Source organism: Sus scrofa, chromosome 10, assembly GCF_000003025.6.
Source record: "Sus scrofa isolate TJ Tabasco breed Duroc chromosome 10, Sscrofa11.1, whole genome shotgun sequence".
In the NCBI taxonomy this organism is placed as follows: Eukaryota; Metazoa; Chordata; class Mammalia; order Artiodactyla; family Suidae; genus Sus; species Sus scrofa.
In genome coordinates this window covers 28,577,212-28,589,063 of record NC_010452.4, presented here as the reverse complement: position 1 = coordinate 28,589,063, position 11,852 = coordinate 28,577,212, and the positions used below count along the sequence as shown (strand labels likewise).

Below are 11,852 nucleotides of genomic sequence, written 5' to 3'. Positions count from 1 at the left end.
TAAGACTCAGAATGGTGGAAAATGTTCACCTTTTGGACCACTCTGTGTCTAGAAATGTATAATAACTTGAATTATTAAGATTTTTTTCAACTTTTCTTCAAGACAAGTTTTAACCCAGGAGTTCTGTCGTGGCTAGGTGGTTAACGAACCTGACTAGCATCCATGAAGACGTGGTTTGATTCTGGGCCTCGCTCAGTGGGTTAAGCATCCAGCGTTGCCTTGAGCTGTGGTGTAAGTTGCAGATGCTGCTTGGATCCCAAGTTGCTGTGGCTGGCAACTCCCATTCAACCCCTAGCCTGAGAACCTCTAGCCTGCTGTGGGTGTGGCCCTAAAAAGACAAACAAACAAAAAATTGTTTTTTTTTAATCTGAATTTGATCTACTCAGTTTACCAGAGCAGAATTGGTATTTCCCAAGTATCCCATCTACACACTTGATCACAAAACTTTAAATTGATTCTGTTTTAAGCTTTTCCTTTTCCCCTCTGAAACTACTGTTTCTGGAGCTCCTTTTAAGCCTTGGATTACTGTGCAGTGTGTTTCAACAAAGGACATCCCTCTTCATCATTTGTAACCTTAGAATTTTTAATTGCATGAAATTTCAGCAGGGGAGATTTTGGACAGTTGTTCTGCAAATACTCTTAAGTAACACTGTGTCGATAACTGTCTCAGGCATAATGGACCAGAGGCAGAAGCCTCTGCAACATGCTACCTTATTTTCTTTTGGGGAGGGCGGGTAGGTTATGGAAAGTACCTGAAGGCTGGGTACAGAGTGAAGAGGAGGGTGTGATAGGAGAACTTCATTCCCACTTTTCACTGATGAGGGAACTGGGGGCTGGAGAGTTTGAATGATGTATCTGAGGTCACGTGACTGAGTCACGTCCCTGACCAGTAGAGAATTGAAACACAGCAGCCTAGCTCCAGAGACCCTCATAGAAGGTGGTACTGATGAGGGTGTGGGAAAATGAGCCAAAAGCATTATCAAGGGATAGGAGGGACCGTAAAACTGATACATCTCTCTGGAAGACAATTAATCAGTATATGACAATGAGAATGCTTTTTGACCCCAAACTTCGCTTTGCAGGATTTGTACCTATCAAATGATCAAGGATGCTGCTCAAAGGTATTGCTCATTACAGCACTGTTTAAAATATAGGAAATTTGGAAATAACTTGAAGGCTCAGTAATCGTCCTCCAATCAAACTGGTAAAGATTACGATGAACTAAATCTCAAAGAAAAATGCTTAACGGCATGGATGTCTTTTCATCATATTTTATTAAGAGAAGAGAAAAGTAACAGAATGACAGGTACAGCATAGTCAATCCTGATTTTTTAAAATTATGTGACGCCTCTACTCAGCCTTTATTGGGAAATTACTGAAAAATCACAGTATTACTCAGAAGTCTTGGTTGTACATAACAGAAACTCAAAAGGATTGCTGCAGCTCTCTGCTATTATCATCATCATCTTTACCTTTCCTGAGGGATCCTAATGAGGCTTCTGGATGCTCATCTAGTGTGAAGAACATGAGCCGGATGTAGAATATTCTCATTCCTTCCCTTTGGTGACAAGTTGAAGTCACTCTGTGTTGGTCTGGTCCCTGCCATTTCTCACAGCCTCTGCCCAGGCCATTGACAAGTACTCAGCACCAGACACTGTGTGTGGCAAATATGGAGAAGAGAAAGGAAATCCATTAACTTGGTCTTCAAGGAGTTTACTCTCTCTTTGGAAACACACGTCTGTGGTCACTGAATGTACCGGGATTTATAAAGGACAGAGAGTAGGCATGATCTTGTCTGCACAATCACTGTTTGCAACAGGAATCCATTGTGTTCTCCCCATTCTTGACGGTCTTTGCAGTGGAGACATAAATACATAAATGAATAATCATGCAAGGGGATCTGAGACCAAATGCCAGGATGGAGGGCTACAGGCCGGCAGGGCCACAGAAACATAGGGCATCCCGAAGCGTGGAGAGGGGGGTGGCAAAACACTTCCTAGAGGAAGAGAGATCGTTTGCTTGAAAAAGATGAGTGGTTTGTAGAGCAAGACTTCAGGGAGGATAGAATGGATCTCAAACAGATGACCGGGGATGATTCAAATGCAGGATGGTCTGACAGTCTGCAACCTTAGAACAAACACCTTAAGATTTAAACATATTTTGTTTCCACAATCTCTGTTTGCGACAGGAATCCATCGTGGTCTCCCCATTCCTGACTCCTGCAACGTGCTTTGGAAAGGATGAGATCGATATTTTTCTATCATGAAGAGTTCCTACGAATCAATAAGAAAAGTATAGAAGAACTGAGATGATGGATGTTTCAGGGAAGTAATCAAGAGGATTGACTAACAGAAATAAGCAAAGCTGGGTGAGTGGTGAAGAGGACTTGCCTAGATTCAACTGGTAGACCTCAAATTTAAACAAGTGGAAAATAATTACCTTCTGGCGTTGAAAACTACAAGTACTAAGACCAACACAGTCAATGCTCAAAACAATATCCCTGAGAGTTTGCCATAGGAGTCGTTATCCCCAAAGTCACATTGATTCAGTTTATATTTCTCAATCTTGTTAAGTTAGAGAAACAAACCTAAAACACGGGCATAAGAAGACCATGCTTTATGACTAAGAATAATGAGCTTGTTTAGATGTTTCTCAAAGTCATGTTCCTAGCAAATGCATTCATTAATAAAGATCCAGGCATTGTGAAGAAGAATAATTATTTTCAGGCAATACATTAATTTCAGTAACCTCAGGCAACGTTGATTTCTATCACTTCTTGGATAAGAACACTAATTATATTTTTTGTTTGATTTGATTGATTGAACAGGAAAACAGAAACAAAAATAAAATATATTTTAGGGAGTTCCCATCCTGGCTCAGCAGTAATGAACCTGACTAATATCCATGAGGACATGGGTTCGATCCCTGGTCCTGCTTAGTGGGTCAAGGATCTGGCGTTGCTGTGGCTGTGGTGTAGGCCAGCAGCTGCAGCTCTGGTTTGACCCCTAGCCTGGGAACTTCCATATGCTGCAGGTGCAGCCCTAAAAGTAAAATCAATCAATCAGTCAATCAACTGTATTTTCATTACAAGAAGCATCTCTGCTTGTTCTTAATGAGGTTGCTATTATATGGTAAGAAGTGAAGCCCTGATCTCGCTCTGGTTGTATCTCAGGCTGGTCCCTTCACCAGTAGACACAGATGTACCCACCATTAGCCTACCCTCTCACACAAACTCATCCACACAGATACACCTGCCAGGGGTTCAAGGCCCATCACACGCTCTCATTACATTGTAGAGGGCTTGTTTGCTACACAGAGTGCATGCGGCAGATGGCATGAACAGTCCCTGCCAGCCACCTCCTTTGCCTGAGCCCGCCACTGAAATCGGGCTTAGCACGTGCTTTGTGTTGGCCAAAGAAGTGTGAGCAACAGGTACACATGTCGTGTTAGGAGAGAAGATTTACAAATCATTTTCGGCCTTGTCACAGTCTGTTTCCTTTTGCCTTGGGCCCAGGTAGTGACTGGTAGTTGGCCCTGGATTCTCATGCAGAGGACAAAGGTGGTTGAGGGGCAGGGTGCCCAGCCAGTGCACAGCAGACAAGCATTATGAGCAACACGTAAAACTCCCATGAGGTCTGGGCAGCAGACCTAAGTCTATGCCAACTAGTAGGTTGGACGGGGAGAGAGAGAATTGGGGTACTGAGAGGTGCTTCTGCTAAGTGTGCCTGGCTAAGAGTCTGGTTACTAGACCTCTAAGTCCCATCCAGTGCCTGGACACTTAAACCAAGTCTCTCATGGTAGCATTTTGTTGAGATGGTCCTTTTTCCTCTCCATTCCATCCCCATTAAATCCAGTGGTTCCCTCTCAGCCTCACCCACCTCTCTGCTCTCATTACCTCCCTCTTCATATCATCTGCTTCAGTCGGGGAAATCATAGAAGTTCTGGGTTTGGGAGTTCCCGTCGTGGCGCAGTGGTTAACGAATCCGACTAGGAACCATGAGGTTGCGGGTTCGGTCCCTGCCCTTGCTCAGTGGGTTAAGGATCCGGCGTTGCCGTGAGCTGTGGTGTAGGTTGCAGACGCGGCTCGGATCCTGCGTTGCTGTGGTTCTGGTGTAGGCCGGTGGATACAGCTCCGATTAGACCCCTAGCCTGGTAACCTCCATATGCTGCGGGAGCTGCCCAAAGAAATAGCAAAAAGACAAAAAAAAAAAAAAAAAGAAGTTCTGGGTTCGGCAGGAAGCTCTGCTCATAGTCTTGTTTTGACCAAGCATTTACTCTCCATTGGAGCCCTTTGTATTTGCCTCAGGGATCAGGATTTGGGAAGCTAAAGCCAGGAAATCAACATTTATTTTTTTTTCTCAGCTTCAGCCCTGTCACATCAAGCCCTAGAGGCAATGAGAACAGAGCCTTAACTAAGCTCTTTGAACAGAGGACAAATAAGCCATTGCTTACTATTTCACAATTCTTATGATGCCACAGATTTCTGAAACATCTTGTTTGGAATATCAGCTACGGCCCATTAAGTAAAGTAACCTCAACTGTGACACACCTGTTACTGAGCCAAGGCTCTTTTTTTTTTTTTTTTTTTTTTTTTTGTCTTTTCTAGGGCCGCACTCATGGCATATGGAGGTTCCCAGGCTAGGGGTCTAATCAGAGCTGTAGCCGCCAGCCTACACCACAGCCACAGCAACGCCAGATCTGAGCTACTTCTGCAACCTATACCACAGCTCACAGCAATGCTGGATCCTCAACCCACTGAGCAAGGCCAGGGGTCGAACCCAAAACCTCATGGTTTAGTCAGATTCGTTAATCACCGAGCCACGACGGGAACTCCAAACCTAACCATTTTAGAAGTATTTTGTTTTTATTTTCTCTCTGAAGTGGTTAGCCAAGATAGGACTTCATTTCCCTCTCTTTTGCAAGGCTTTGCAAGAAGGACCACTTACCATCAATTTTGCTTTTTATTCAATGGATTTTGCACTTTCCCTTCAAGCTCTGTTTCGGCTAAAGTCAAAGTATTCAACATTTTCTAGAAGATGCTATCATGGGTTGTTAGCAGGCAGAAGTTAATGCCGCTGTGGTTCTATATTTTCTTCATGGGGTGATAGAAATTTCACCAGTTCTTTGAGGAACACTGAAAATTTGGCTTTACACTTGGGGCCTCTGTCACCCAATACTTTAAATAATCTTCCAAATGTCAGCTGTAATGCTATCTCTCCCTGCTGAGACAAAGGTGGGCCTAAAATGAGCTAGAAAACGACAGCTGGATCGATCAGGCGTTCTTCAAGGAAGATGCCAGAAAATCTTGATTAATACCATCGTTCCCTCTGGAATTAATTTTCAGTTCTCCTATCAGGTGTGTTGATAGAAAGCGGTCAGACAGTTCTAGTCATTGCTTCGGATTCCGGTGCTGTCCTTCATCAGGGCCTCTAATGAAGTCTGAGCTGTAGCCTGGGGTTGATGCCAGACTGGAATGCAGGGAGGCTGAAAGCTGACACCAGTTCAACCAAGCAAAGGGCCTTGGCTAAGGTTGTCTCCATGACAACCTGAGTGTTTTCCTGGTGATGCATTTACACAACAGGGTTAAAGTTCTGTGAAAGCAACAGCTGTTGTAAAAACAGTATATTAAATATGTTTAGGACTGTAAAATGGGCATTCTTTATTGTGGCATTTCATTTGAGGAAATTCTGCAAATGCACAATGGATTTTAAAACAGAATTGCTAAGTGGCAGGATATTTCTTTGGTCAAATCTCTATTTTATTCTTGTTTCTGAAAGGGAGCAGGAGAACATTTCTGATGATCTTTTTTTCCCCTGTCATTTATTTCTTGTAAAATTATCTTCTCACATCAAAGTATTCAACCTACAACCTCGGATCCCTTCATACTGGCCAGTATGTTTGCAATAAGTCACCTGGCAAATAACTTTGGAGAAGGAAAGCAATCTATGAGCCCTGTAACTGAAATCATTTGTCATGCTTCTTATTGGGGTTTGTTCTTTTCTACTCACAAGCTTTCAGTTTTTCATGCTGACTGATCATTCGGACAGGTATTCGAAAAACAAAACAAAGAATTTTCCAACAGTCCGAGAAAGACATTGATTTTTTTACAATAGAAACTTCTTTGTCTGCTTCTGGCAAATCTTATGCCCCCAGGTTGATGAGACGGACGATACCCAGATTTGCAAGAGGGAAACCGAACGTAATTCAGAATTCTGCCAGTTGGTGAGCAACTCTGTGGCATTATGAACAGAGTGACCCCACCATCCAGTTGTCATGGACATCTGGAGTTCACTGTTAAAATCAATAACATCTTGGCAGACCAGGACTGGTTGGTCACTCCCACCTTCAAAAACATTGGGCAACATCTGTTAGTATGCCAGACTCTGTACTAAGGGAATGGGATCCAGAGTCAAATAGTCCTCACTCTGTTCCCATCTCCCCCGGTTATTTAGTGAAAAAATGTAGTGAATAAATTTTGGCTGTCTACCTGAGTATGTGCATATCTATAATAAGAGGTGATAAAAGGCGTGCCTTCCTTTCCGGGGTGTTGTGAGCCAAGGCACGAGGGCATGGCAGGACCCCTTTCTGCCCCAGGTTGCCATCTTGGTTGGGCTGGAGTGGCCATTTGCCGGGGGCCTCCTGTTTTCCTCCTCTCCTGGCACTGAGTGGCCAGCATTGGCCAGGCAAGCCCATTCAAGAGGTGCCCCTCCTGGAGCCTAGAGGTGGAAAACGCAAGAGTCCATCCACCTTGGCCCCATCATGTCAGATCCAGAAAAACCAATTACATGGCATTTTACCCTTGCTTCTTTCCATTCGGAGACTGAGCTGAGAAAAAAAAAAAAATTTGTTTACATCCGTGGACTTTCTAAGCCTCAGAGAATATTGGCTGTGAATATTTTTCTAAATCAAATAACCAAGATGTACTGGTTGCCTGGCTACTCTGTAAAATGTAGGTGGCCCTGGAAAAGCCAAGGACACATTCTCCCTTTCCTTGAAAACAAACACCATAAGTCCACTCCCTCTATTTATGAAGAGGGAAAGGAGACACCTAGCAAAGCTTCTAGGAACACATCTCAGAAATAAAAACAGCAGTCAAAAGAACGCACATCTTCCATTGTACTCTGCCCACCAAGATTTCAAGATGAAAATCTTCCAGTCTGGCTGAATTCCCCAGCAGCATGTTCCAATAATGAGCATGGAATCCCCCTGTCAACCACACAGAGTAGAAACCCCATGCTTGAGTCTTCAATGCATGCATGCATGCATTCATTCATTCCCCCAGTATTTGTTGAATGCCTTTTACATCTCAGGCACTGATCTAGGTTCTGCAAAAAGAGCAGTGGTGGGGGTTGGGGTTGGGGGGCGGGGAGAAACCAACACAAGATCCTTGCCCTCATGCAGCTTAGTGATGGAGAGGACACTGAAACTCCACCAACACACATACCCAAAAATATTTCTTCATGAATAAATTCTTTAGAACAGGATTATTATAAGGTCTTCATTTCAAGGTTTATAGATCAAACTTTCCTCCCAAATTCTAAATCACAGTATCTTGATTAATACTCTAGATAGGTGTTTATTTTCCATGTGCATAATATGAAAGGAAATTAGCATGTAGGTTTTAAGAACTGGTCTATTAAAATTGTCCAGAATTAGCATGCCTGTGAGCACAATGTAGAGCTTATTACCATCAAGGGCCTTACAGATGAAGTTAAAACTCACCTGTATTCTTAGCTGAATGAGCTAATCTCATAGCAAATTGATGAGCTTAGCAACTGAAGTGCCTTACAGAATTTTAGAACAGAGATTTTATAGGTAAATTGGACCTACTGTGATCTCCTCACCTTTCTTTTTTTTTCTTTTTTTTCTTTTTAGGGCCACACCCTGGGCAAATGGAAGTTCCCAGACCAGGGATCGAATTGGAGTTGCACCTGCCAGCCACAGCCACAGCCACAGGCATGCAGGATCCAAGCCACACCTTCGCGACCTACACCCCAGCTCAAGGCTTAACTCACTGACCGAGGCCTGGGATTGAACCCTCATGGATAATAGTCAGGTTCGTTACCACTGTGCCAGAACGGGAACTCCCCTTCACTTAATCTTGAAGGTGGTTGAGATGGACTGCTTTTTAGAACTTTAGAAAGTTCTGCCCACTAGTCTGTGGCTAGACTGAGTACATATTATCTGAGAGCCACAGAACTGGAAGGTTTTGAAGACCTGAATTTCTTAATGGACATAGTAGCCCCAGTGAAAAAATATACTTCCCTTTTCATTCCTCTGAATCCCATGCCCTATGGTTGTGCTAAGCATAGACTTCTCATGGTAGCTTTTTTTTTTTTAATTTAAATCTTCTTTCTTTATTTTTTTAATTAAAGTGTGGTTGATTTACAATGTTGTTCCAACTTCTGCTGTACATCAAAGGGACTCAGTCATACATATATATACATTCTTTTTTAAAATATTATTTTCTATCATAGTCTATCCCAGGAGATTGGATATAGTTCCCTGGGCTATACAGTTGGATCTTATTGTCTATCCATTCTAAGCGTAATAGTTTGCATCTATTAACCCCAATCTCCCAGTCCATTCCCCTCCCTTCCCCTCAAGCTTCCATGTCTTTGGATCAATTCAAATAATTTTTGCATATATTTTGATAACTTTCCAAAAGGCTGAGCAGAAACTGGAGCCCATGGAAAGTATTAATATACATGATACACTAATGGATGTAGGATAAGTGACTACATTTAATACCACATCTGAACAAAGTCTACTTCAATGCTTTGTAAAGTCATGGCAAGCACTTTCTTCTGGGCTACACATGTGAACAAAGGTAGGATATGCTTTCAAGAAGCACTAGATTCCACAAAATACTCTCAAGATTTTTTTTTTTTTTGTAAGAATCTGCCATTTGTAGCACAGGTAGGTGATAAGATTTTTCTTTCTTTGAAACAGAATTCCATTGTCAAGAGAATTTCATAGACAAAAAAAGAAAGGTTAGATGTGTGTTCTTTATGAAATTGAAGAAGCAGTCCTGAGAAGAGTTGCATCTGCTATATTCCTAGGAAGAGTAGATCATAAAATTTGACTCTTAAAAAATAAAATGTTTTAAGAGGTCAGCTTTGATGTTGGACCTAATAGTCATCTGCCAAAATACCTTCTCCTGGACCATCTCCTTCTAAACACATGCCACCATTTTTAAGCATCTGAAAAGCAAAGATTATTTCCACGTACAGCTAAAGTCACTAGAGGTCTAGAGCAAGTAGAAAGGGCTTTGGTCTGTGGCTTTTTCAAAGAGGTTTGGTTTGGATTTATAAGCCACCCTTAGAAGGTAGGAACAAATATTTTTAAAAACCAGTTTCTGGATTTGGGAAGGTAAGGATGGAACATGTAGCCTTGGATTGAAAACCCCAGAGCTTGAAACTACCCTGCTGGATCATTTCGACAGGGAAAAGTGCCTCCAGAGGTGGCTTCTAGAATTGCAGCCCTTGGGAACACCTAAATTGCCACCACCACAGAATAGATGGAACTTCTGGCACTGGCTTTCTCTTGAGTTCCTTGGATATGATTTTTTAGGAAAATGACTTGATTTATCTAAGGGTCTCTTTTCTTATTTGGAGTTGAGCTCTGTTCCCTTTCAGCTTTTCTCTGCTACACAGGCAGGATGGGGTGCTCCCACTCCAGGGCTATGCCCTACCTCTAGCACCATCCTTACTGTCTGCCGTTGACACACAGAGCGGTGAATCCTTTTAAAAGGTTAAAACAGCAGCAGATGGGAGTGCTATCTGATACCTTTCTGATGATAGATTTATACCTTTCTTAATGGGGGATTCCATCGATCCTTTAAAAGTGAGCCTAGGAAAGAAAGCTTGACAAGCACAGGGGCTGTTTTCTCAAAACCCGATTTTTTCCTCAACTATAAACCTTTTCTAGATAGATCAGTTTCACCTACTGTAGCAGCTTGTTGATTTGAAACATACACAATGGGCCTGTTAATGTCTAATTTGCTCAAGAATTTGGGGATGTAAATTTTCGTAAGTTTCCAGGAAGCTACCTTGTAGTATAGCCAGTTTCCCAGAATCTAAAACAAATTAGATTAATCATGCTAGAAACGAAATAAAAGTGCCTTGTTGGGGCCTGTTTGGGCAAGTCCTAACACACTCTCCCGCTGGCCAAGAGGAAAAGAGCATCTGGGAGGGCTTACCTGCCACCCACCCTGACAGAGAACAGGGATGGGACTCTCTGAGCCTCCGTGTGGCTTCATTTCAGATGGCTCTTCTACTGGATGCCAGAATCGCATTCTCCTAAGGGAGAAAACCCACAACAGGCACAACTTTCTGAGGTTTTTATTTGCACTAAGTGTGATTTTTTAAACATTTGAGCTCAGCACTCCAGGATTTGTTTTCTTTAATGATCCTCCAGCAGAGCGATTTTGCTCCTCTTCCTGATTGGCAGGGCACCTTTTCCCACCCATCCTCCAATTTGGTAAGTCTGGGAATAAGGGCATCTCTGGCCTGAGGGAGATATTTACAAGACTTGGAGAATCCACGGGCCTGACAGCACCTGACGCTTGATTTGTTATTGCTGTTGATTTCTTCCTTAGATCCACATCAACTCCCACGTGTCAAGAGAGGCGCTGGAGGGACCAACCCAGCCCTGGCCATGTGTTCCTAATCCGAGGCTCCCAGCCTGCACGGAACCCAGCCTGCTGTTGCATGAGACTGCATTGATTCCCAGGCGCTGTCACTTGATCTCTCCCCTACTCTCGCCAGCTTTAAGGAACCGAAAATATTTATTTTGTGTTGGCTTGACAAAACCCAGTAAAGAGCAACCTTTGCAGGGCCCAGAACACATGCCAGAGGGGCAGAGGGAGGAAGGTCCGAAGAGACGCAGTTATGCTTACAAGAGGGGTTTTCGGAGCAGGGATACAAAACCCAGAGGCAGTCAAGTCTCAGTTTTCTATTGCCTCTGAAGTCAGCATTTACTGGCTTGGGCTTTGGAACTGAATAAAACTATGATCTGCACCTCCCCCCTCTCCATTTTCATTTCTAAGTCTTTTTCTGGGAAATGGAGCTGGAAAAGGTTTTCAAATCATCTTCTCTGTTTCTATTGGGCAATCGCTCACTTACCCAAAGCATTGATGGAGATTTCGTGAAGAACAAGAGGACTCTCTAATCTCAAGGGGGAAAACAATCAGCAGAATAATTTCAGATTGAGACACCAGATATGAAAGAAACAAACCAGAGGATTTGATTGTGAATAATTGTGAAGCTGTGTTAGATAGGGCATTCAGGCTTCTGAGATGCTTGTATTTGGCTCAAGACCTAAAGCAGTCATCCCAAAACTAGCAGACTAGATTTTCAGGCAGAAGGAACAGTAAATGTAATGACCCTATTGGGGTAAGGAAGCACTTCATAGACTAAAAGATTAGAAAAGATATAGGAGGGCAGGGACCAAGGGAATGAAGAGGACGTGGTACAGGATCACTATCAGTATCAGTATCACTACAGCCCTAGCGCATTTTTTCAAGTGATTGGTCCTTACTGCCATCATATCAATGTTCTATCCTTGTACATGACCCTGCACCTGCTTAATCACACAGAACATAAACATGCATGATGTACGAAGAATGTCTTGACATTAAGAGGAAGCCAAATGAAGTGCTGCCAACATCCTCCAAAGACACAATGAAATGGTGCAGCTCAGGAGGCTTGGTAGCACCAGGTCTCATGGCCAAAGAACAGCCTGACCCACGTTCTAGGTTATTGCATCCTATATTTCTTTGGAATCCCAGTCTTGTTTTTATCTTTTTAGGGCTGCATCTGTGCATATGGAAGTTCCCAGGCTAGGGGTTG

General features: G+C 43.0%; 1 long non-coding RNA gene across 1 annotated transcript; it reads right to left on the bottom strand.

Annotated features, from left to right (window-relative positions):
- Positions 291–10,520, bottom strand: LOC110255610. Its single transcript, XR_002336151.1, has 3 exons — positions 10,202–10,520; positions 1,473–1,654; positions 291–328 (listed from the first exon to the last, which is right to left on the bottom strand). It is a non-coding gene; the product is annotated as an uncharacterized LOC110255610 (long non-coding RNA).